The sequence below is a fragment of the Ranitomeya imitator genome, chromosome 7 (genome assembly GCF_032444005.1).
Source record: "Ranitomeya imitator isolate aRanImi1 chromosome 7, aRanImi1.pri, whole genome shotgun sequence".
NCBI classification, from domain to species: domain Eukaryota; kingdom Metazoa; phylum Chordata; class Amphibia; order Anura; family Dendrobatidae; genus Ranitomeya; species Ranitomeya imitator.
This window is the reverse complement of record NC_091288.1, coordinates 173006767-173033970: the sequence shown is the minus strand read 5'-3', so window position 1 is coordinate 173033970 and position 27204 is coordinate 173006767. Positions and strand designations below refer to the sequence as shown.

The following is a 27204-nucleotide window of genomic DNA, read 5'->3' as shown; positions in this document are numbered from 1 at the left end:
TGCGTGTAAATCGGACCTATCCGGATGTTAATCGGACAGCACACTGACCCATGTTATTCAATAGTGCTGTTAAGATGAATGATTATTTTCTCAGTCTGACTGTGAGAAAGAAAATCTCAGCATGTATTACTTTCTTCCGAGCCTTGGATGAGACTCACACATTCAAGTCTTTGGGTGCAAGAAAAAAATCGGACCCCACACAGAACATCAAAGCGTCATCCTATTTTTACGGATAGATTTCTATTTTAAACATAGGAAGCTGTATTCGATCATGGACATGTTGTAATGGTTATAGATGTGTTGCAAGAGAGGTAAATCCTTTGGAAATACTGTAGATCTCCCAGTTTATATAAAAATACCAGTAACAAGTTGATTTTGTTGGCAATTTAAAGGTTTTCACAAGTGTTTTGGGGAAAAGTGTAATGTTTGTGTCACGATTCCTCCTATCAGAATCTTGACGCAGTGAATGACAGTTCTGCCGTCCAATCTAGGACAGGGGCATGCTGAGCTGTCAGTATGGTGATTGACAGCTCAGCTGTCCAATCAGATGCTGCGTTGTGCTGAGGTGTCAGCGTCTTGAGTGACATTTTTTAGCTGTCTTCTCAGGACCAGAAAGTGATGGGGCTTCATCTATTTTGCCCCCTGTTCACAGTAAATACCTGGCTATATAGCCAGCTCTCTGCCTTAGATTTCTGCCAATTGTAGCTTTGCTCAAGAGGTGTGTGTTTGTTCTGTGCTCCTAGTCTTGTATTCTGATCTCTGCTGCTCGATCTGGGACTTTCCTTGATCATCCGTTTGCCTAGCCCTTTTCTTGTGATCCTCTACTTCTTGGAATACTGACCTCAGACTGTTATCTTACTACGCCTTTGTCTCGCCTATCTGTCTATGACGTAACCTCCTGGCTTTTGACCTCGGACCTATTGACTACCCAGCCTCACGGCTTGTCTGTGAGTAGTCACTAGCGTCACAGTTTGTAGGTTTGTGATAAATACTTCAAAAATAGATGGTTTATAGCCTATACATTCCTCTATGAACTGTGACACCTGTCACGTAATTTATTAGTATCAAATGCACCTTCTGTAAAGTGAGGCATATCTGTTGTACCAGCAGAAACGTGTAAAAAAGCAGATCTTTATAACATTGGTATTAGAAATAATAGCTATTCTGGAGCTGTCAAAAACTTTTTAGAAAGACATAATGGTGATACTAACAGTTTGGAATAGAGAAAGTTAATTGCCCAGATCGTGGAGGTAGCTGGCAAAAAAGCTCTATATGAGAGAGGCTTTTTAGATCGGTAAATTAGATATTAAGCAACCCAATGGTATGAGTAATATAAACTATGCAATGTGACAATGTACACTTACTGATGGCTTGAGCCAAATACAGATATATATATATATATATATATATATATATATATATATATATATATATTTGTGTGAATATATATATATATATATATATAATGTCTTCATTCTTGTTTCCTATGTATTTATAATTTTTGTATATTTGTAATTTGTGTGTATAATTAATAATTGATTCGTTTTCACATGTTCTGGCAATGGTTTGGTTTTAAATTTGTGTCTACCCCTTTTGGCTTTACTCTGACTAAGGGCGCATGGACCTGGTGCACCCGAAACATGTCAGAGTGGCTATACCATTACCAATTCATGGTTTTTGTAGCAATGGCTACTTAGTAGAGTCTAAAGATTTTATTTTTTGAGTGGATCTGCCATCCTTTCCTTTGACAATTCATGTTTTAATGTAGTTGTACGAAAACAGATTGCACATGGACGTCATATGGATGTCACACTAATGTAAAAAAAACAGACACACAGATGGCACATTGATTAAAATATGATGAAAATGAGAAAAACTTAGTTTGTAGATAAAACTTTTTCATACGTTCTTCTGCAGGCACCCCTAGGGTATGTTCATACAGTGCTTCACTGCAGCGTTTTTTTCGTGCATGAAAAGTGTTGGCAGGGAAAGTGCTGCTTCCATTACGCACGTTTTTGAGGCATTTTCATGTTTTTTTTTAAATTAGGTTTTAAAGCATTTTTTTTATACATTAAAAGGAATGAGTAAAAATCTGCATCAAAAAACATTAAAAGAATTGGCATACTGACTTTTTTTTTTTAATACACTGCATCTCAAAAAACGCAGGGAAAAAACGCAGTGTGAATGAGATTTTAGAAATCCCATTTATTTTGCCTTTACTTTAAAAAAGTATTTTTTTTTCTGCACAATAAAAAAACACATAGAAAAAGTGTAGCAAAAATGGTACGTGAACAAGCCCTTACTGTCTTGGTGCCCCGACCACTTTTAGTTTTCCACTAGATCACAGTTCATTTATGAGATTGAATTTAAGTTTTCAGGATATTGGAAAAAAAGTGACTAGATATGACAGGAACTTACTAAGAAGTAGTCAAGTACTGTCAGCAAATTCCAGGTAATTTCCAAAATGATTTTAATGACTAGTTTTGGTAATTATTATGTAATAAGTATAACTGACGTGGTAACTTTATTCTGAGATCTTTTTTTTTTTTTCATTAATTTCTACTTTTGCCCCATAAAATTACATTTTTCACAGAATAATATGTTTCTTTGTTGCTGCTTTCTAACACCCATGACCTTTTTATGTCTTTGTTCATAGCCCTGAGTGAGGGCTTAATTTTTGTGCTGGATGACATCACTTTGGGGTACACACAAATTTTTGACTTTTTTTATTCATTTTTTTTATGTGGTTTAATGAAACAAAAAACTGCTAATTTGTGCGTTTTTTTTTTTTAAATTGGACTCACAATGTAGTATAAGTAGTTTGTTCCTGATCTTAACTGGTTGAAAAAAGTTACTTGCTTTAATCTTTTTCATTTAAGAGAAAAATTAGATGCTAGCTAGTAGACTTCTTTACATGGTAGACTGCAGACTTGTGAATCCTCACATCTCTCACAACGAGCTCTGTCAGGATGCTATGGGACTGGCACTGGGAGCAGGCGGCCATGTAACCACAAGATATTCATACTCCTGGTCACATTCCGACTAGACGTGCGCTGCCCACGCTCAATGTTATTGCACGGGTCTTTAGCACTCTCGATCATTTGTTATCCCAAATGGAAGTCATGTCTGGCTAGAATTCTATGAGGCTTGAATTACAAATCGAGTTTTTGTCACTTTTTTATGCACTTTTTTTTTAAGCCAAAACATAGAATGGATTCAAATATAATGGAAAATGTAAAGAAAAGATTTAGAGTTTTCCCATTCACCTTGATCAGTTTCTTGTTTGACTCAAAACCTAAGTTTTTTTAAATGCAAACAACGGAACATGCTTCCATGTAAAGTGTAGACATGTTGGATCTACAAGAGAGTTTTGTCTTCTAAAAGAAATTCTTAGCCCACTTCCACCCCTCTATAACATCTCTATGCTACAAAGCAGAAAGCGTGCTTGTTAATGAGACAAATCCTTTAACTTTTTGACCCCATGAACTATAATTTTTCTTAATAAATGTTCCCATTGTTTAAAATGGTTTTACATGTGTAAAAATACATGTGTGATAAAAGAAACATTCTTGACCGAAAGAACCATAGCAAATGAATCCTGTATGTGACTAGCTTTCCCTGCCATTAAAGGGAATCTGTCAGTAGGATCAACCCTCCTAAGCAGTCTATATGGGCATGTAGGTCATAGAAAGTTGAATAAAATGATACCTTGATATCTGCGACCCAATGCCTTATTCCAGAGAAATACACAATTTTTTTTAAATATGTAAATAAGCTGTTTAGATCTATGGGTCAGACATGGATCTCTCTGAGAATCTGCCTCCAGAGATTATTATAAATGAAAATGTGTGATATGTAGATCAGGAGAGCAGACTGTCGGTGATTACTTGTCTCACGCTGGCAACGCCTCCTTTACTTTAAACTAAGCTCTGGAGGCAGATTCTCGGGGAGATCTATGTCCGGCCCATAGATCTTAACAGCTTATTTACATATTTAGAAAAATGTATATTTCTCAGGAAAAAGGCATCCGATCGCATATATCAAGACATCATTTTATTCAACTTTCTATGACCTGCATGCCCATATTGATAGCTTGAGGTTGGTCCTACTGATCGGTTCCCTTTTAAAGACCATTTTGCATGTAATGATGCCCAAGTACACAAAGCATTGGAAAAAAGCATATGTGATACTTACTTGCAGAGATGTAACCAAGAAAATTCTAAACTAGGGTCCCCCAACTATCAGGCATCGTTCATTAGTGGTAATGATCTCATGCAGTCCTTGAGGGAACTAAATGATAGGTGATCAACCTGTGGTTCTTGTAGTCCAGGACAGTGTGCCATATTCCAAGGGGGGGTGCTTGTAAGTCCTCTTGTTACTCTTTTAATCAGCAGCACAATTTCTGATAATACCTTTGGAGAAACTTTTATTTCATTTGTTTGCGTAGGAGGTTCTTCACTTTGGAATATAGAGAAATACAGGTCCTTCTCAAAAAATTAGCATATAGTGTTAAATTTCATTATTTACCATAATGTAATGATTACAATTAAACTTTCATATATTATAGATTCATTATCCACCAACTGAAATTTGTCAGGTCTTTTATTGTTTCAATACTGATGATTTTGGCATACAACTCCTGATAACCCAAAAAACCTGTCTCAATAAATTAGCATATTTCACCCATCCAATCAAATAAAAGTGTTATTTAATAACAAACAAAAAAACCAACAAATAATAATGTTCAGTTATGCACTCAATACTTGGTCGGGAATCCTTTGGCAGAAATGACTGCTTCAATGCGGCGTGGCATGGAGGCAATCAGCCTGTGACACTGCTGAGATGTTATGGAGGCCCAGGATGCTTCAATAGCGGCCTTAAGCTCATCCAGAGTGTTGGGTCTTGCGTCTCTCAACTTTCTCTTCACAATATCCCACAGGTTCTCTATGGGGTTCAGGTCAGGAGAGTTGGCAGGCCAATTGAGCACAGTAATACCATGGTCAGTAAACCATTTACCAGTGGTTTTGGCACTGTGAGCAGGTGCCAGGTCGTGCTGAAAAATGAAATCTTCATCTCCATAAAGCATTTCAGCCGATGGAAGCATGAAGTGCTCCAAAATCTCCTGATAGCTAGCTGCATTGACTCTGCCCTTGATGAAACACAGTGGACCAACACCAGCAGCTGACATGGCACCCCACACCATCACTGACTGTGGGTACATGACACTGGACTTCAGGCATTTTGGCATGTCCTTCTCCCCAGTCTTCCTCCAGACTCTGGCACCTTGATTTCCGAATGACATGCAAAATTTGCTTTCATCAGAAAAAAGTACTTGGGACCACTTAGCAACAGTCCAGTGCTGCTTCTCTGTAGCCCAGGTCAGGCGCCTCTGCCGCTGTTTATGGTTCAAAAGTGGCTTTACCTGGGGAATGCGGCACCTGTAGCCCATTTCCTGCACACGCCTGTGCACGGTGGCTCTGGATGTTTCCACACCAGACTCAGTCCACTGCTTCCTCAGGTTCCCCAAGGTCTGGAATCGGTCCTTCTCCACAATCTTCCTCAGGGTCCGGTCTCCTCTTCTCGTTGTACAGCGTTTTCTGCCACATTGTTTCCTTCCAACAGACTTACCATTGAGGTGCCTTGATACAGCACTCTGGGAACAGCCTATTTGTTGAGAAATTTCTTTCTGGGTCTTACCCTCTTGCTTGAGGGTGTCAATGATGGCCTTCTTGACATCTGTCAGGTCGCTAGTCTTACCCATGATGGGGGTTTTGAGTAATGAACCAGGCAGGGAGTTTATAAAAGCCTCAGGTATCTTTTGCATGTGTTTAGAGTTAATTAGTTGATTCAGAAGATTAGGGTAATAGGTCGTTTAGAGAACCTTTTCTTGATATGCTAATTTATTGAGACAGGTTTTTTGGGTTATCAGGAGTTGTATGCCAAAATCATCAGTATTAAAACCATAAAAGACCTGACAAATTTCAGTTGGTGGATAATGAATCTATAATATATGAAACTTTAATTGTAATCATTACATTATGGTAAATAATGAAATGTAACACTATATGCTAATTTTTTGAGAAGGACCTGTACTAATGTAGACCCTGTAGAGTTACGTCCCTGCTTACCAGGTCAAAGTGTGAAATAAAATGGCCATTACTGTTAAACCTATCATTCTGAAATCCCATTGGTCTAATGATTTGACATTTTTTTTAAAATATATTTTTAAAGAATCCATCTTTTTTGTTTATAATCACTGTGTTGCCATTTCTCATCATCACTTATGGTGTAGCCTTTGCAGATGCTGCCGGTAGAAGATTTTTGCCAATGACTAAATCTCCTGAAATAAAGCAATGGAAATACTGACTCCTTCAGGATGTACAAATATATTTATATCGTGTCCAATTAGGAATGATTGATCTCACGGTGAGCGCAGTAGTGTTTTATACAGAGAGTAGCCATAATATTTAGGTATGGGTTTAGAAATCTGTGACTACTCGTCTATACAAGGTTTGGACAGGAGTTATTTTGCCAACAGTTTCTTTCACTTTAAATAATATCTTCTAGTATTCTAAGCATGAATACGGCCTATTGTAAGACACAGAATAACTAAAATGGGAGCGGGATCGTCTCTACGTCTACGTTATGTATTATTAAATTGTAATATTGCATGATCTTCCAAAGTAATGAGCTAGTAATTATTATTAAAACATTAATCAAGTTGTCCGGGGTTAGAAGTAAAGGTCTGCTTTTTTTTCTAGAAATGGTAGCTCTCTTACCAATGAGGAGTGTTTTAATATTACAGCACAATTCACTTGATTGAGGATTAGTCATGATACGAGATACAGCCCACAACCAAGAGAGGGATGGCTGATGGAGCCGAGACTGGATATTTATTAGAAGTAAAATATAGTGCATATTAAAGGGAATCTGTCATCTGATTCATGCTGCCCAAACAATGAGCAGCATGAATTTGAGCGTGCCTGGAAGATTGCAGCCAGGTATTCTACGTTCTGAAACGCTGCTGCAGGTGACTGACGGGTCTCTCCTATGTACACACACAGAAGAGACCTGTCAATCACATCTCGCAGCACTAGGAAGAGCTGTCCAGGGACTTGTCTCCAGCTTTGGTCCCTGGTTGTATGTCCTAACTATATTTTCCCTGAAAGATCTGAGAATTATATACCTAGATGCAAGTGCGCAGTCAAGCAGGGATTCATGCTGTCCAAGATTTCGGCAACATGAGTCAGATGGCATATTCCCTTAAGATATGGTATTGATACAAGTAAAGGTTAGAGCAGAAATTGGAAGAGACATATATGGGAGTGCTTTCACATTGCGCTTTTCTGTATGTTCATGGGCCCGATCGGGACTTGCGTCTGAAAATCCCCACAAAACGGTTTGGATATACACGCCGACAGGGCCATAGATTATAAGTAGTGATGAGCGAGTGTACTCGTTGCTCGGGTTTTCCTGAGCACGTTTGGGTGGTCTCCGAGTATTTGTTAGTGTTCGGAGATTAAGTTTTCATCTCCTCAGCTGAATGATTTACAGCTAGTAGCCAGCCTGAGTACATGTGGAGGTTGCCTGGTTGCTAGGGAATCCTCACATGTAATCAAGCTGTCTAGTAGCTGTAAATCATTCAGCTGCGGCGATGAAAACTTAATCTCCAACCACTAAGAAATACCCGGAGATCACCCGAGCGTGCTCGGGAAAACCCGAGCAACGGGTACACTCGCTCACCACTAATTATAACTCTACTACGTCTGAGTGTCTACCTCCAGTAGGCATATACGCTCGAAAATGATGCATGTCAGTGCGCGCTTTCACACTGCAAGCACCATTTTTGTGTGTGGCCCCGTTGGCCCATATGTTCGGACGCAAACCCCGACTGAACCTATGAATGTGCAGGAAAGCAAAATGTGAAAGCACCCTTAGAAATAATCCAACAAGTTATGTTGAAGGTCAAAGCGAACCTGTCAGTAACCCACACACAGTGTCAGGTTGGTGCTGTTATACTGATTAAATTTATACCTTGGTTGATGAAATCAGTCTTGTGGTTGTTTAATCTGTATTTGCAGTTTTCATAAATGAGATTCTTGTGCCATGGGGCAGCCCTTCATGTGGTGCTCTGCTTACATAAGCATCAGTAATGCTAATGACAGGTCACTGATCTCTCACTGGCCTGCCCCCTATTTTACATCCTGCATATCTTATTGTTTGAAAAAAAAAATTACAATCCTCATGTAGGCGCCAGCGCTGTAGCATGATACGATCTATAATATCCATATTTTCATTTGATTTTGTCATAGAAATGTCTTGAGGAAAAAATGGCCGGAGGCCGCGCCTGCACAGTAGCATCATTTGGAATGCAATAGACGCAACTGCGCAGGTGCCGCACCCCGGCACCATTTTGTAAGAGAAAAAAAATGGACTCCATCAAGATGGCGTCAGTGACACCTGCGCAGTAGCATCTATCATATCGCCGATAGATGCTACTAGGCTGGCGCCATTTTAATGGATCCAATTTTTTTTTCTCTAGCAAAATAGTGCCAGTGGTGGTGCCTGTACAGTATCATCTATTGTGTTCTGAATGATGCTAAAGTACGGGCGCGGCTGCTGGCGCCATTTTGTTTTTTTTCCCTCAAGAAATTTGTGACAAAATCAAATGAAAATATGGATATTATAGATCATATCATGCTACAGCGCTGGCGCCTACATGAGGAATGTAAATTATTTTTTTTTTTCAAACAATAAGATATGCAGGATGTAAAATAGCGGGCAGGTCAGTGAGAGATCAGTGACCTGTCATAAGCCATACTGATGAATATGTAAGCAGAGCACCACATGAAGACCCCCCACAGTCCACCCCACAGTCCGCCCCGGGGCATGAGAATCTCATTTATGAAAACTGCAAATACAGATTAAACAACAACCAGAAGACGGATTTCATCATCCAAGGTATCATTTTAATCAGTATAATAGCGCCGACCTGACACTGTGTGGGTTACTAAGCACAATCCCGCTGACAGGTTCACTTTAAGAAAATATCCGTAGATTAGTCTAACACTTGTGAAAAGTAGCGGACCTTGAAGCGGACCTACCAATTCTTCTGAAGGCGCTGTCCCACAATCTCATCTGATCACATATCCACTTGGTAGGTGATAAGTGTCTCTACGGGGTGTCCCACCGCTGGCTTACTTGCTAGGGATCCCAATGATTATCACAACATCTATCTCTGTCGAACCCCATCTATTACCTATTCTGTAATTAGTTAGTTGTGATTGTGGGACAACACCTAACATGTCTGTTTTAGTAATTTATTTAATTCCTTATTAAAAGGAGCCTGTCACCAAGCTTTCCCCATATAAAGCATGACCAGCACCTTTAAGGCCTTTTTTACAGTATGCTATAAAAAGTTCCCAAAAAAGAGATTTTTGACGGCGCTGTTGGGCCTGATGGGCGTATCGGGTCTTGATCCTGTTTCTCCTCTCTTCCCACAATCGCCATCCTCCTTCCCTGCTTCATGTCGATGACGCATCCTACGTCACCAACATATTGTCCCTCTGTCACACTGCTGCACAGACACACTTCTCTCTGCCCTGCGGAGGGCAGAACAAAGTACTGTAGTGCGCATACACCGGCTTCTAGTCCAGATCATTGGTGGTCTTTGGCCTTTTGTGGCCCGTGCAAACTACACTACTGTGCTTTGCCTTCGGCAGGGCAGAAAGAAGTGCACTTGCACAGGAGCATGATGGAGAACCCTGTGTGGGTGATGCATCCTATGTCATATTCACGAAGGAAGACAGTGATATGAAGGAAGAAAGAAGGCGCTTGATCAAGACCAGTGACGGCCATCAGACTGGACCGCCTCATAGGTGAGTATAATAAAATATTTTCCGTGATCAGCTGGGGGTATTATGGACTTTTTTTTAACAGCATTCTAGTGTGGTGGCCATACTTTATATGGGAAAACCTGGTGATGGGTTCACTTTAAATTTTGGAGCATCTTTTCTTCGATCTATGCATTGCACTATTCCTCCCGGAAATATATGAATACTTTGATTGTTACCATTCCCCTCATCAATGACACACTGCCCCTGTCTAGTTTTGTGTAGAGACACTATAGATATGTGTAAGGCTACCAAATAGTTGTCGAAATTTCAAACATTTTCAGGAGGAATAGCAGAGGAAGGACATAATGCCGTGTTCTAAGGTTCTCAAGTTTTGCAATTTCACGGGGGATAGAAATATTAACAAAATCAGTCTGGAGAGCTGACAGGTGATTGTTAAATGTTGATGTAGCAGGAGTCTAACAGTCTTACTCTGCTGTCCTCATGGATAAGCCATTGTGACATACAGTACATGTAAGCATTCTTGCTCTGGGTCCATTCCAATATATTCTAGGGGGTTAAGTGAAATAGCAGTATCATTAGTTTGGCGGGTTGAAAAATGAACCGGTCTGTTATGTATCTCTGCACCCAAACATGCACTTTTAAAAGAAAAAAAAAGATCAAAAGAAGAATTAAAATATTTGAAATACTTTTTTTGCAGAAACATATCCAATTAATTGTATTGAATAAATGACTGCCATAATTCAGTCTGCTGATAACTGCAGCTTCCCACATATGAGCAGTCACATACATTATTGCTTAATCTTTGTTTAATATTTAACTGTGATATCCCTGCTGTTAGGAAGAGACGAATGCCGGGGAATATATACTGTACTTCAACTAAAAATTCCATTTTAGCTAATGCTTTTGGACTGTGAAAAGAATTTAAAATTCATGACTAATTTTAGACAAATTCTTAACATTCTGCTTGACGAAAAGAAAAACACATAGTTGAGTGCTTAAGATAGTTGAGCTGGAGGGACGTCGCTTTGCATTAGTGTATTGGTTTAGAATAGCATATTGCAGGGCTAGAGATACGATTAGTTAAGTTGTTGAATGCCCTAAATCCAGAGGTGGAAGAGGCAGATACAATGACATTTACTAGATGTTCCTCTAATGATCAATGGAACCAGGAAGGATATTTTGTCCTCAGGTAAGTCTGCTTTTCACAAGTCAAATTTCATTCCCCTATGTGATAATTAGTACTTGTTCTTTTTCTTTATGTTGGACCCATTTTTGGTTGGATTATATCCGCGTTCTGTCTGTTTTAATTTTTTCTTTTCATGGATCCATTGACTGTCATTGGCTCATGCGATCCACAACATGGATGAAAGTAGGACGTGTCTCCATTTTTTTCGAGTACAAATGGTCTACAATTGGGACATGTGAAAAGGTGCATCTACTATAATGGATCCATTGTACATCTATGAATTTACCAGATTGCATACTCACAAAAAAACCTATTGTGTAAAGAGCTTGTCAACTACCCTACCTCAGGAGGATAATTACCCTAAAGATCACCCATATATCTTTTTTTCCTGTTACCTAGATGGCAGATAACTTTTTTTTTTTACAACTAAAATGCCATTTAGACCCATATTAGCTCTTCATGAGCAGCATATTCATGCCACCTGTTCTCCTGATGATAAAATATAATAATCAGGCCCACCTTACTCAAAGGATTGGTAATGAGATACAGTGAACAAAATTTGCTGTTCCAAATTCTACAATTTTAAAAGTTCTTCTCTCATCAAAGCACCATGCACATGGACAACCGTTGCTAGGATTTCCTACACCTATAGAAAGCTTTACACTACAGTCACCAAGGCAATAGAATTGCTAGAAAAAGCGGAAAGGATGTACATTTTGATGGTATTTGGTTTTATCTAGGTCTTGTGGTTACTGTTTTTCTTTGTGTAGATAAGACCACCCTGGCACGGAGATGCCTATGGATACGGCAATACTCCCTGGTCATGCAGAGTAGGGTACTGTTGGATGGGTGAGAAATAGAGTTGAAGAACCCTTGTCCAGTGGACATGCGAGCCTCTTTCTTCCTGCAAATGACCTGACTCGTCTACTTACTAGTAGGCACTCCATGATGTCATTACATTGCAGGATGACAAATGTACGAAGTTGTGCAGGGTCTACTAACCAGAACAGCTGCTGGGGATGCTAGCAGTTAGTAGGATGTTTGCAGGGCAATGACTGTAGACTACCAATCTTGTGAACGTCCTACAGACCTTTTTGATCAACTCTAATGAGAGGCATTCATCAGAAGTATAGAGAATACTGTGCACTAATGAGAAGTAGAACCCACAAGGGCTGTCTGTCCTTTGGAAGAACACTAGTTTGGCCAAATATCTTACATCGTGTAACAAATTGATTTATAGGGTTGGCTACCTGTAATAGGTGGGACTAAAGAACCTCCTTTGTTTTGCTTGGTGGAGAACAAATTTGTATACCTTTTTCACAAGTAGCATTGCCTGGTCTATAAATTTCTCTAGAATTACAAAAATCCGGCACTCAAAAAGGAATTTCTTATTCAATATTTTATTAAATCATCCCAGTATATTTCACTGTAACGTTTCGGTCTTTTTGACCTTCATCAGACAGATAAATATGAGAACTGTGAATAACGCAGTTATTTTATCTGTCTGATGAAGGTCATAAAGACCGAAACGTTACAGTGAAATATACTGGGATGATTTAATAAAATATTGAATAAGAAATTCCTTTTTGAGTGCCGGATTTTTGTAATTATTTATATATTGGGACTGGCGACCCTTGTCTGTGCACCATATCTACTTAAGGAGTGACGTGTCAATTTTTTGGAGCTATAAATTTCTCTATATTAGGTTTCTAGTCTCTAAAAGAGAACTGGTACCCTTTGACCGCTCACCCAGCCAACCCATATTATACTCTAGGGGCAAAATCCTAAAAATGGAAAATTGCAAGGTTACGATGGGGTTAAACTTGTGATTTCTTAAAAAGTTGATGCATCAGGACATTATATACCATGGCAATTACTCTGAATATTTTTTAGCACTTTTTTTTAAATAACGTTTATACAACCTACGTCCATATTTTACTTTTATAAGAACAGAACTGTGTAATCAGAATTAAAAATGTACTGTTAAGAACAACAGCAAACATGAAGCTCCGTCAATGTAATGTTCAGATAAACCTCATATTTAACTAAAGCAGAAACAAGTTCAGGGATCACAGCTGAGTTATAAAACAGTTCTTGGAATATTCTGAGCATTGTCCATTAACAAGTTCTTAACATGCACAGTATTATTTAGCAGAAATACTTCTCATCAAAATAAAACCTCAGGAGACACCGGCTTGTGAGATGTGATTTACTGATACAGTCATGTATTTTATTTTCAACTACTGTCATTGAAACATTTATTTATTCTTGTTGCATGCTTGACATGTTTTACTTAGAAAACCTACTGTGATTCTTTGGAAGAAATATGGACGTAAAAGAATTTTTTTTTGTTTTAGACCATTGTAGCACTAACGCCCTGGGTAGCTGGCAGCAGAATAATATATAGTGGGGTCATCACTGGTGGAGATAATTATAAACCGTTTTACTTTCTGGACATTGAAATTATGTCTTAAAGGGAATATGCAGTAAGATCAACCCTCTTAAGCTGTTGATATGGGCATGTAGGTCATAGGAAGCTAAATAAAATGATGCCTTGATATCTGCAATCCTATGCCTTATTCTTGAGAAATCCGCCTTTTTTCTTATATGTAAATGAACTGTTAAGAACTATGGGCTGGACATGGATCTGCATAAAAAACTGCCTCCGGAGATTATTATACATAAAAGGGGCGTCGCCACCTATTGAAAGTAGTAATCTTAAAAGCCAATATCTGTTATGATCTGGTGATTAAGGAGCGACATGCGTCTAGCTCTGAGCAGGTGGCAACTATACTGACCGCAGTCCCCAAGCTCAACACAACACTAGAAGCAGCCGTGGAATGCTCCTAACTCTGCCTAGGCATCTCGTCACAGCCTAAGAGCTAACTACCCCTAAAGATAGAAGCAGGAAAACTATCTTGCCTCAGAGAAAATCCCCAAAGGATAGATTAGCCCCCCACAAATAATGACTGTGAGAGGAGAAGGAAATGACATACGTAGTATGAAACAAGATTTAGCACAGGAGGCCACTTCTAGCTAGATAGAAAAGAGTACAGGACTGAACGCTGTGCGGTCAGTAATAAAAATTAGAAAAAGTCCACCGCAGAGAAATGCAAAAATCTCCACACCTGACTAAAGGTGTGGAGGGCAAACTCTGCTGCCCAGAGCTTCCAGCTTATCTGAATAGATCCATACTGAAAAGCTGGACAAATGAACAAAAACAAAGAAAGTGCTGAACAACAAGTCCACAACAAGAGAACCGCAAAAGGACAAGCAAGGACTTAGCTTTGATGAACTGGTCAGAGTGTCAGGAAAGTCCTAAGAGCAATGACTCCAGGCAGGAACAATTGACAACTGGCATAGAATGAGGGATAAGGCCAGACTAATATAGCCGAGCCAGAAAGACGATCAGTGAAAACAGCTGCTGAAGCGAACTCCAAGAAGCAGCCATACCACTCAAAACCACAGGAGGGAGCCAAGGAGCAGAACTCAAAAAAATGCCACAAACAACCACCGGAGGGAGCCCAAGAGCGGAATTCACAACAAATATCTACCCATTTATGAGCCTTGCTACAGATGATTCTCCTTATGGATAATAGAACCCTAAAATGTTAGAGTTGGAAGTGACCTCCAGGGTCATCATGTCCAGCCTCCTGCTCAATGAAGGATTCACTAAACCATCTTAGACAGATGTCTGTCCAGCCCCTGTTAAATACTTCCATTGAAGGAGAACTCACCACCTCTCGTGGCAGCTGGTTCCACTCATTGATCACCCTCACTGTCAATTTCTAATATTTAATCTGTATCTTCTCCCTTTCAGTTTCATTCCATTGCTTCTCATGTTTCCATGTGTAAATGAGAATAAGGATGATGACATCCCTTCAGATATTTGCAGATCGCTATTAAGTCTCCTTTTAGCCTTCTTTTTTTTCAAGTGAAACATTCCGAGATCTTTTACCCGTTCCTCGTAGGACATACTTTGCAGTGCGCTCACCATCCTTGCAGCAGTAGCATAACAGTGGACAAGGGACACTTACAGATATGTAGATCTCTCTATATAGAGGCTGCAGTTCTTTACATCTAATTGAGCCATTTGTTGCAATGCTTCCGAATGCTATTACCATGAACTCATCTCATATTTGTGAGGTTTATTATAATCATTTTTGGTACAGCTTGCTTTGGAGGTATTTCATGATATATACCTATAGATTTCCACTAATGCTACTGCTACTTACTATAATATGATTGTAACCACAATAGCACATTTATATTCATGCCAATTGGTTGTTACATTACTATTATGAATCTCTAATCCAACTCATGCATGGTAGCATTTTGATATGCATCACAAACAGTATTGGCTTGGCTGGCTATTTTTGAGCATTGGGATTGTCCAATAACTCAGGTTGTTTCATTACATGATATACCTATGGACTTTTGACAACATTATTGCTACAAACCATAGCATTCCTTCTAGCACTTTGATACTTTAACGATCTGATTCTGATGATGTTCCTTCAATGTATTGGGCGCGCTGAATGTTTGAAGGTGTTATGTAGAATCAGGATATACAGAGGGATAATAAACTTGACATAACCCCTCCTACTCTTATTCTTTCCAACCGACCCATTGATTAGACATTTCCCTATCATTAATACATTATTAGGCTCTATATCAAATAATGACAAGCGCCAGATTAGTCCTGTAGTGGTTACTGAACCTAGAACATATAGCTCTACGAGATATACTAGTATCTAGAGTATAGACTCACAGATACTTGATCCATTTGGTCGGGTTTTTAGTGAATCTGTATATATGTATGTGTGTGTGTGTGTGTGTGTGTGTGTATATATGTGTATATATATATATATATATATATATATATATCATTAGGTATGGCATTTATTGTCTGTACATGTCCCCGCTTATTGTAAAGTGCTGCGGAATTTGTTGGCGCTATATAAATAAAAATAATTATTATTATTAGGTAGGGGGCAATAGGGAAACTTAGGACAGCCGTTGAGGAGCAGGGGCGCCATGTCTCTCATCTAGGGCGCCAACCTCGCTGTTAGGCCCTATAGGTTAATATATTATTATATATATTATTTACTAACCTACCCGTTACTTATTCCCTTTTGCTCCCTATTAGTACCTCACAATTTTGTGTTTTTTCACTATTCCATTTTTAATATTGCTAATATCGTTTTTTAGGGGTTATATTAGTTTTGGTTTTTGTTTATAGTCACCTCTCGGTAGTACACATTTCTTTTTGGTTTTGTTAACTCTTGCAATACCCTAGGACGTAATTCATGTGGACCAGGAGATATAAATTAGCTGTCTTCTCTCACCATCTCTCTGTTTATGGATAGTGTGGATTCTTTTATTCCTTCAATGGTACCCTGAAGATCAATTGATGTTACGTTTGCTTTCTTAGAGAACACAGTTGCAAGATAGGAATTGTTCCACTCTTGGTTTTGACATACAAATACTGATGTATAATACTGAACATATGAACGTGGCCTTGTGGACACATCTGCAGGTTCCTCTCAGCTTCAGCTTCCATCTCAAATGCGGTCAGTGATTCAATATTGTCGCAATACAGCAGAGCCCAGAGAGCTGCAAAAATGTGCTTGTAATGAGACAAAGTTTAGTTCTACTGTTCTGTTGGTTACATGTCTCACACAGGTTATGCCCTCTTATTAAAAATAAGCACTGAAAGCAAATTCTCAGGGAGATCAGTGTCCGGTCCATAGTCCTGAGCAGCTCATTTACATATAAGAAAAACATGGATTACTCTGGAATAAGACATCGGATTACAGATATTAAGGTATCATCATTTTATTCAGCTTCCTATGACCTACATGTCCATGTAGACGGCTTAGGAGGGCTAATCTTAATGACAGATTGCCTCTAAAGAAATGGTAGTCCGGAACATCGCAAAAGAGAATTTCTGGGTAGAATAAGTAAAACCATTACAGTACAAGTTCTCTTGTGAGGTTATGGTGCAACTATAAAATACAAATGTTCAAACTCTGGTTATATTTATAGGACTAAAATGATTATTTCAGACTAATGGAAAACTATTTCAACATGTTTTCTTATCTGGTAATGATTAAATGTTAACATTTAAGATAATGTAACAAAATACATGTGCAGTAATGCACATAAAATTTGCAATGATTAGGACCATCTTCCATGTTTTACAAGAGACGACTGTAGAGAATATGCAACATTTCATGATGGTTATACATTTCAAAGGCTATACATGTAATGTGCTCTTACAACTTCTCTTTTTGCTCAGGCACATGGGGGTGTCATGAGTGGGGGACCGACTTATTAATGTCTATATGCTTCAGTAGGAAACTAGAGAGCGTGGTGGTCAGTATTGAACTACTACTTTGATTCTTAGTAGCCCAAAATACAGTTGCATTGATCTATTAAAGTTGACAAAGGCTCTGCATCTGCTGAATTGTAAAGTGTTGTGGAACTTGTTGGCACTTTAGAAATAAAAAAAATAGTATATTTATTAATATTATTATGGCACATACTTATCACTTTCAACCACTAAACTTACAACCACTTACAACTTTATGATCCTGAGTAGAAATGGGCGGACCCCTGGATGTTCAGGTTTGGAATAAGTTTGCGTTCGGGTACCAGTACAGTATCCAGACCTGAACCTGAATCCCATTCACTTGGATGGGGGGGCCCGAATATCCAGTGTTTGCCACGGGGTCATGTGAATGACATTACGGCAAACCTTGCTTCTGATTGGCGGTAAAATCATTACCGCAGGGCAGACAGCCGCGGTTCCCATTCTGTTAAATGACAGCATGAGCCCGCAGCTGTCATAGGAGGTAAAACGTTTATCTCCGATCACTGACGTTAGCTGAGAGGACTACTCCCATCAGCCTACACCTGCTGCTGCTAATAACAGTGAGAGCAGGCGGCGGGTGATGGGAGTATTCATCAGCCAGTGCTTGCACTCTAAATAAATTAAAAAAAACAGCATGGTTCCCCTGTATTTTTGATAACCAGCCAGGCAAAACTGACAGCTGGTGGCTGCAACCCTCAGCTGTCAGCATAAGCTAGGTTGGTTATCAACAATAGAGGGGTCCCCGCGCTGTTTTTTTATTTAAATAATTAAAAAAAAAAACATTTTTGACAACCAGCCTTGCTAAAGCAGACAGCTGGGTGCTGGTATTCTCAGGCTGCTAAGGGTCTCAAGCCACAAAAGAAAAAACGCCCTCACACAGCTCCATATCCCGAAAAATGAAAACTATATGGGTCTTGGAAAATGGTGACAGGTACAAAAAAATTTTCTTTTCCAATTTTCCAAATTTTTTTTTCACCATCTAAAAAAAAAGAAAGTAAATTGTACATGTTTGGTATCGGTGTACTCATACCGACCTGGATAATCTTATTGCCAGGTCAGTTTTACCATATAGTGAACATGGTAAATAAAAAAAATCCAAAAAACAATTGTGGAATTGCACTTTTTTTTTGCCCTTGCACAAAGGGGAGGGAAAAACAGAAAATAGCCCGTCAGGAAGGGGTTAATGAGCTTTATGGAAAACTCGTGCAAATTTTTTTTTAATGCAATGAAAACTATTTCCCATGCCACTTTTTTATTATGGCATTCAATAGCGATGAGCGAGCGTGCTGGGATAAGGTGTTATCCGAGCATGTTCAGGTGCTACCCGAGTGTCTTCGTCACGCTCGAAAAATGTGTGAGTCCCCGCGACTGCATGTCTCAACAGCAGCAACACATTCATGGATTGTCTAACAGCTGTGAAACATGCAGTTGCTGGGGCTTGAACATATTTTTCGAGCACGCCAAAGTCGTTCATCCGAGCATGCTCGTGTGCTAACTAACGCATTATCAAAGCACGTTTGCTCATCACTACAGTAGTGCTCAACAAAAGTTATGTGCTGAAGGGAAAAAGGTGAAAGTTTACTCATTCTATTATGACGAGATGTGACTGTGATACAATCTATGAGGAATTATGGAAAATATGGCCGTTGTGAGCTTCTATTTCTAAAATTTCTCTCTTGTTGGGCTTGTTTGCACATAGATGTCTGCATCAGTCAGTGGAAATTAATGACTGTGAATTCCTTGCCAGTATTTAGTTCTGGTGTATATATTGGCCTCATGTTGTAGCATATCCTTACGTTTGAAGTTCAGGGATTTCTTCCAGAGCAGTAGGATGTGGTTAACCCGAATTTGGTGCAATGTGTTCCTTCGTTCTGCATACCTGTGACACTGTATCTTCAGGCAACTGGTTGCCACCAATATGCGGGTACTTTGTCATTGATGTATGTAGACAGCTGGCAGCGGCCCAGGTCCAAATAACTTGTAGGAGAAAACATCTCTGTTGTGCTGAAATCATGTGGTGTTTTATTGCACATTCCTCCAGTCCCAAAGTTGCTTTCAGCATTTTGTTGCGATGGATTTTTTTTTTACAATGCATGGTTTATATTCTATGCACACATTTTTTACTGAAAAGGCACATTTTTGGAGCATACTTCAGCAGCGTGATGTTCAGCATGATTAATCCATAGCATTTCTTTCTCAAGTACCCTTACATAGCTTAGTAAACATTACTTTAAGTAGATAATAAACAAAATTATTCTTTTTACTCTTATATCGATCCCTTCAATGATCCTTTAATTCCTATGTAGCGTCTCTATAATTTGGCCATTTACATTAACAGTTGTTATAATTATGGGCACATTGAACAGATCTGTCATCTCAGCTTTTAGGGTAAGTAGTGTATTGCTCTGTATATTTGGTCATTTGAAGGGGTTATCTGGGACTATTTTTTTTTCTTGTAGGCCTAAGAACTTACAGGTATTTGCTATCTACCTGTCTGTTCTTCTGGTGCTGACCTCTGCCGGCTAAGATCGGTCATGGACCGCTCCTGCCTGTGATTCTGCAGCATACGGTGACCTCACCTTCTCTTCCGTTTTGCTCTGTCCACAAGGTGTAACTGACAATGTTGTGCTGATTAACAGCTGGCTCCCTGCTGCCTAACTGTGGGGAACCGTCTGTCAATCAACATGATGTTGGCATTCCCGCCTTTTGATGCGAGCTCAAATGAATCCGCAGATTCGCCAGCAGGAGCAGTCGGTGACAGCTCTGAACCAGCGCTTGGCAGGACACTGCCTGAGCCCACACTGTAGGCATGCCAACACAGGCACTATGTGTACATGGCTGGACACCTTCTCCTGGCTCTTCCTTATGGCCACCAATCACTACACACTTCTGTGTATCAGTTGGAACCGGCGACCTCAGGGAGGAGCCAGTGAGGAGAAAACTCCCATACACACTGTACTAACATAATGTGAAGGATGACAGAGGCTCAGGCAGTGTCTGTGCGCACGCGCAAAATCAAGGGTTGAGTTCAGCCACTGCTTACTCTGTGCAAGTTAGCTCTGTCAATCAGAAGCAGGGAAAATCCCTAAAATGCAAATTGTGGGGGGAATGAAAGTGCACCGAGCCATTGGCCACATCAAGGGTGGACTGAAGGCCCCACGTTTGGATTTAAAATAAAAGACATTTTCTCAGGCTCTGTACTACTAATATGTACTAGTGCAGAGGCGAAGTTCCCTGTGTCACTATAAAGGTAGTTTAGTATGTATTTTGAGGGTGACAAACTTCCTTCCACTTCTAGGACAACCCCTTCTCAATCTGAATGTTTTCCCCCATTAAAGCACTTATACTCCTTTCCCTTGCTGTCACCGTTCCGGCGATGTTGCCGCCGGCATTCCTGGGACTCATGTCCATGGGACTCTGACTTCCTTTTGCTTACTTATATGTCTGAAGGCAGGACAGTAACTCTAGCTCGTGTGACGTAACAACCTCTCGTGAGGCCCAGAAACGAGTTTGAACATGAGTCGACTATAGGTGTTCTTATCTTAAGAGGCAAACATTCAGATTGAGAAGGGGTTGTCCTAGTGGTGGACAACCTCTTTAATAAAATCTGTTGCAGAACTGTTATTTCATTGGGAATACAATTTACTTAAAGGAACACGTCAGGATACAAGACAGGTCTTTTCTAAGTAGTGTTCATAAAATGTATATTCTTAAGGGGTGGATGTCAAATCTTCGATTTTATTCATCTAGACCACAATACGTATAAAATATTAGTAGAGTGAGTCAATAATAGTCATCTACACACCAACCTCCGATATTACTCCTAGTACAGACTATAGAGTTCATTACACGGGGAAAATCTAATGAACTAGCAGGAAACTATGAAGAATTGTCGCTGATTTTATTGTACCCCCATGTTTATCACTTCTGCACCCTATGAGGTTGTGCCCACTATTGAACCATTGGCTACTAATGTTACAGTGCTTGGATGGATTAAATTAGTAGTTTGCTTCTTCTTTCAGTATTGATTTTTAATTAATTTATTCCTTATGAAGAAGCCTATTATTAGGTCAACGGTAATCATTGATCTTCATTCTCCGCGCTCAAGGTCTCCAAATGCACCACCTAGAAGAACAAAATGCACAAAACACATTTTAATGGGTGAAATTCAGTTTTTCATTTTCCATATTCTTATCCCTCATGATGTCTTATATATGAAAAAAGTTTGTCTTCATCTTATATGGCAAGTTATTATTTCAGTGTCTTTTATTATGTTGTCTGTTGCGGGAGACACATTTTTGTTGCATTACTTTACTAACCATACCCCTTTCTCTTTTTTTAGTTGAACCATGAACTGCCAATGTCGACCTCGTTCTTCATAGCTGTATACCGCAGGGAAAATGAGGGACTTTTGGGGGCAGATGTGTTTCCATTACACTACCATAATGCCCCTAAAAATCCTTATTGTTCTTGCAGTGTTCTTCTGAGTCTCTGGACCCTCCGTGGAACATCAAGAGATAGCCGGGATGTTATTCTTCGGAAAGCCTATTTAAACTACCACAGTTGCTTCCTTGCTTTATTTCTGGCAAGCCCAAAATATCGAAAAAGAGATGTGCCAACACCGACAGTCTTTTTGCCAAAGAGGTTAAGGGAGAGATGAGTGTGGGATGTTTTAACCCTTTGATCTCTACATTGGCACACTCTGCTTGCTTCTGTTTTTTCTTATTTTCTTGCTGAATGTTTGGCTAGAATTGGTTATACTATTTGACATTACATTCTAAGTGTGAACTAGAACAAATTTAGTTTTATTGCTCAAAAGACCGAAATAAGGAAAAACCCTTTTTAAGGAAAAAATGTTGTAAAACAAAGTAACATGACATTTTAAAGGGTTATGTTAATTTTCATGGATGTTTGTTGTTAGTTCTTGTAAAGACAAGCACTTTTGGCATTTGCAGCTTATTACAATTTGCAGCTGTTCTTGAGATATTAACTTTTTTTATTTTACTTGTTGTTGCCCAGGAGACCGACCACTGCCGCTGTCTTGTTTGTAAGCAGCAATGTAATCTGGCCGTGATTAGGAGGTAATAGCACACTTCGGTGATCATGAAAACAGTGCTTACAAACTCTCTAGAAAAGAGCTTGTTAACTCTACTCATGTTCTGCTGTCTATAGCAGCAGTGGTCGGTCTCCAAGGTAGCGAGCTGTAAAGAAAGCAGTAAATTACAAACTTTCTTGTATTTACAAGCACTATCTGACAATACCTATTTTATGAAGCTAGGAATAACCCAGTTTACCTATAGAGCTGGAGATATAGAAGCTTTTGCCATGTCTCCCTTCCAGACATTTTTTCCAAAGTAACCATCATTAAAACAAACAGCAACATTTCACATCATATAAAGGAATTCATGATCTATGTTATCTGTATCACATGACCATGTGATATTTCATTTTTTCTTTTTTAATAAATTTGCAAAAATTACTACATTTCTGTTTTTTTTTTTTCAGTCAAGCTGGGGTGCAGAGCGTACATTAGTGAGAAAAAATGAACTTTTTTGAATTTACCAAATGGCTGCAATGAAACAAAGAGTGAAAAATTTAAAGGGGTCTGAATACTTTCCATACCCACTGTAAGACAGGAGACCCTGATTCCAAGGATTTGTCACATATTCGGCTGTGTGTTGTAGTTTCAATGCAATCAGCATTTTATCAGCAGGAGATTATCATCACAGGACTACAGCTTTCTTGCAGAGCTGTCAGGTTAATTCATGTAACCCCGCCTCAACCACTGAGTAGCAGCTTGCTGACATTTCACAGTGTACACAGGAGGCTCCCAAACAGTGGTGTGGGGGGGATGTGAAGGGGCTTTTATATATTTTAACTCCTAGCTTTGCTACATATCCATCAGAGAAATGAGTTTCACAACATTATTCCAAAAACAGTTTTAGATGGCACATAAACATATGAAAACAGTGATAGCTACCCGAAAACCTTTATAGAATTCCTATTTATTTTATTTTTTAAAATCTAGGCAATTTTTATTGATTTTAAAACATTATACAGAAAGGATAAACAGGATATCCAAATCATAACGCTTGAACCCCAACTCTCCCCCACCCAACAAGCAACCCACCCTTTAAAACACCAGTCGTACTCGACCAGAACCCAAATTAGAGCACACACAGGAATATAAAGTCCAAAACACCTACATGTCTTTTCACACTTTTGTCAGGACCAGCTAACCAGATGTGCAGAGTATCTATTAAGACACTTTAGCACAACATTAAACAATAATTAATGGTTATGGGCCTCCCCCCACCCAAGGAGACCAAAATTTGTCAAATTATGTACTTTTTCTTTTGGAATAACCACTTTTTCAACCAAGAGTTTCCCTACGGGATGGAGGTCTCTCTGAGATCCAATTTCAAGCAATTAGTTTCCTGGTGGCAAACAGAAGGCGTGTAATAGCAATTTTTCCCACCTCTTCCATACCAAGTTCATTATCGCAGCCCAGAATACAAATCAAGAGGTCTTAAGGCATTGTACCTTCATCTGTCAATTTTAAAGGGTTAAGAACCACAATCCAAAATGTATATAATTATTATTAGTATTATTATTTATCTATATAGCACCACTAATTCCATGGTGCTGTACATGAGAAGGGGTTACATACAGGGTTATAGATATCGTTTACAGTAAACAAATTTACAATGACAGACTGGTACAGAGGGGAGAGGACCCTGTCCTTGCGGACTTACATTCTACGGGATAATGGGGAAGAGACAGAAGGTGAGGGGAGCAGCAGCTCTGGTGGTGGTGAGGCGGCAGCTCTGGTGGTGGTGACACGGCAGCTCTGGTGGTGGGGACGCGGTAGCTCTGGTGGTGGTGACACGGCAACTCGGGCAGTGGTGACGCGGCAACTTGGGTGGTGGTGAGGCTGCAGAATGGTTATCGCAGGCTGTAGGCTTTCCTGAAGAGATGGGTTTTCAGGTTCCGTCTGAAGGATCCGAGGATGGTGGATAATTGGACGTGTTGAGGCGTGGAGTTCCAGAGGATGGGGGAATATTCAGGAGAAATAATATAATTGTGGGCAAGACCATAACGTGAAATATTCATGCTTCCTCCCCCAGGACAGCGCAGGCAATTTCAGTTGGGTCTGATGCCCATTTTGAACAACACCACTGGTGATCTGTATACTTTGTGTATCACATACAACTGTGAAAATCTACCAGGTTCACTTAGTGAGAGACCTCGGACACTTTCCAGGTCTTCAGAAATGACCCCCAATTCCAATTCCCACTTTAGTTTAACCAGGAAAGTAAATTTTTTAATAAAGATAAATTGCAATTCATCATATATTCTCCAATATATCACTCCTGTTGAGCATAGAGTGTCTAAAGTAATTTCTTTCGAAACTACAAAATCGTTTAAGTTACATTGGGCTTTATTTGCATATTTAGGTTGTTAGTATTGAAGTAAACTACGGTACTTTCAGGCAGGTGAAATTCCTCCTGTAAAGGTTTTGAGTACATTGTTACTTATTAACTGGTTGACATATAAAATTCCCATGGGCCTCCAAATTTCCAAATTCAGAAAATTTAGCAAATTCTGGGAGATATTCATTATTCCATATGGGTGAATATATTGTAAAGAATTCTATTTCTCTAATTTGTTTAACCTTAGACCAAACTCTAATAATAAAAAGCCCAACGTAGGGATTTCCGGTGGGCCAATACATTTCCCTGCCTACAAACTGCTCACAAGAGGTCCAATTCCTATTTATTTTAATGGAGAGTGCGTGATCTTGGATTATAAACTTAGGAGTCTGATGGGCAGTCCTGTCATTACTAGACCGCTATCTCTGAGCATCCTCACATAGGAAACGCCATAAATCACTTAGTCACTCCACCCACTGGACTCCTAAATTTCCTATAATAGCCCTCTGTCTACAAAGTTCTCCATTAAAGTAAGGTAATATATTACACATTGCCATATATAATAATTTGTTATCCACTAATTACTTTTTTTGTACATGTTTTTATTTAATAATACTGTTAAGCATGATACACTTTAAGCCAGCTTGATAAGAGAAAATGTCTTGGCAACCACTAATAAAAAGTTGAATTGTTTAATTCCTTTTTTTTCTTTTTTTGAGTTTGATTTTAACTTTCAGAAACTGTTTATTTCAGTCTAACATATTTGGATTAGTGGCAATGGATGACATTTCTTTTGGCACGTTACTAATGCTCCATCATTTGTTTTATGCTTTTTACCTTGTAGTTATTTAACAGCAGCTTTTGAATGTTTTTTTTTTCACCAGAGACCACGCTTTTCTAAATGTGGATCCTAGGGTGATCAATTAATCAACTGGAGTGATTCTGTCCGTGCACCTGGCATTTCCCCTGCATGTTTGCCCAGAGCAGGGGAACTTATTCAGATTGGCTCTTTTTTGCTCATGGAGGAGAGTCCCAAGCTGATGTGTTCCACAGACAAATGCTTTTTACAACCCCACCCCTTTGTTCTTGAGTGACACCTGCACACTCAGCAGGATGCTATACCTGACATTCAAGAACAGACGGAAGGGATTGTGAATCACTTACTGCAGAGGCCTAAAGTCGCTCAGATAGCACTTGCCAGACATGCAAAACCAGTGAGTAAAACGGACTCTGAGCCTCTTGGCAACACCAAGTGTGAACCAACCTCCATAATTAGCATATTTGATTACACTTCAGTTTCTACAGGAAAGAGGCAGCCACTATAATACAAATAATGCAGATTTAATAGGGGCTACATCTTCAACAAGGCCATGACCCCGATTCGTCAAAGCAATTTTGCCAGAATTCTGACGTAATTGCTTTGAAAAGTCGCAAAAGTTTTGCGCAACTCGCAATTTTTGCGAATTTCTGCTTTTTCACACCAGGTTCTCCTAGCTCAGCCAAAAATGGATGCAGCTGTATTAGTACAGAAGCACGGCGGAGTTGATGCTATGGCGTTCCTTAAGTCAGAAATCTTACTCCAGTCAGACACATGCGCTTGTTAATGAATCAGGAGTGTCTGACTCCATCAAGACTGGTGAGAAAATTGCTGGTCTCGATAAATCCGAGCCTAAGTTGTTCATATATACTGTTACTTTCACCAACAGACTTGGGCCCAAGAGGTTCGGGGGCCCACTTCTAACTTGAAACAGGCGGAATTGAGCACTATGGTGAGCTATTGGACTGCAAAGGGCCCACATATTGTTATTGCACTGAGGCCCTCTTATTTCTGTGTCAGCTACTGATGTAATGTATGCCAAATATTTGTATTCACTCTAACTTTGCCACTCCTCATTTCACTTAATATTTTCCACTTTGTATTCATGAAATGTTTCACCTCAATGATACAGGAAAGCTATATATCTCGGTACCATGTTAGCCAGTAGATAGAAAAATATTTAGAATTGACAGCTGCAGGAACCCTTCCGAGCAACCAGAAAAAATGTAAAACCTGTCCTTTTATAATAAACACGGAAAAGATAAAGATCCCCAATTCACATCAGGACTACAAGATACCAGGTACTTTCAGCTGCGTCACTTCTAATGTGGTGTACCTAATTATTTGTACTAAATGTCCAACTGTGGGTCTGTATGTGGGGGAATTGGGGCAAAAGCTTAGAACAAGAATGAATTCTCGCGGCCACACAATAAGAGAAAACAGAATGGATCTACCTGTGGCCAAACATTTTTGTCTCCCCGATCATAGCACCATGGACATGAAATTACTTGTTTTAAAATGTAACTTCAAATCTC

The 27204-nt window shown here is 39.4% G+C and overlaps 1 long non-coding RNA gene across 1 annotated transcript in view; it reads left to right on the top strand.

Moving 5' to 3' along the window:
- Positions 1–22898, top strand: part of LOC138645050 (uncharacterized) — a 132219-nt gene extending 109321 nt beyond the window's left edge. The window contains exon 2 of the long non-coding RNA XR_011314702.1: positions 21762–22898. This is a non-coding gene — a long non-coding RNA (uncharacterized lncRNA). The remainder of the gene's footprint in view (positions 1–21761) is intronic.
- Positions 22899–27204: the final 4306 nt, after the last annotated feature.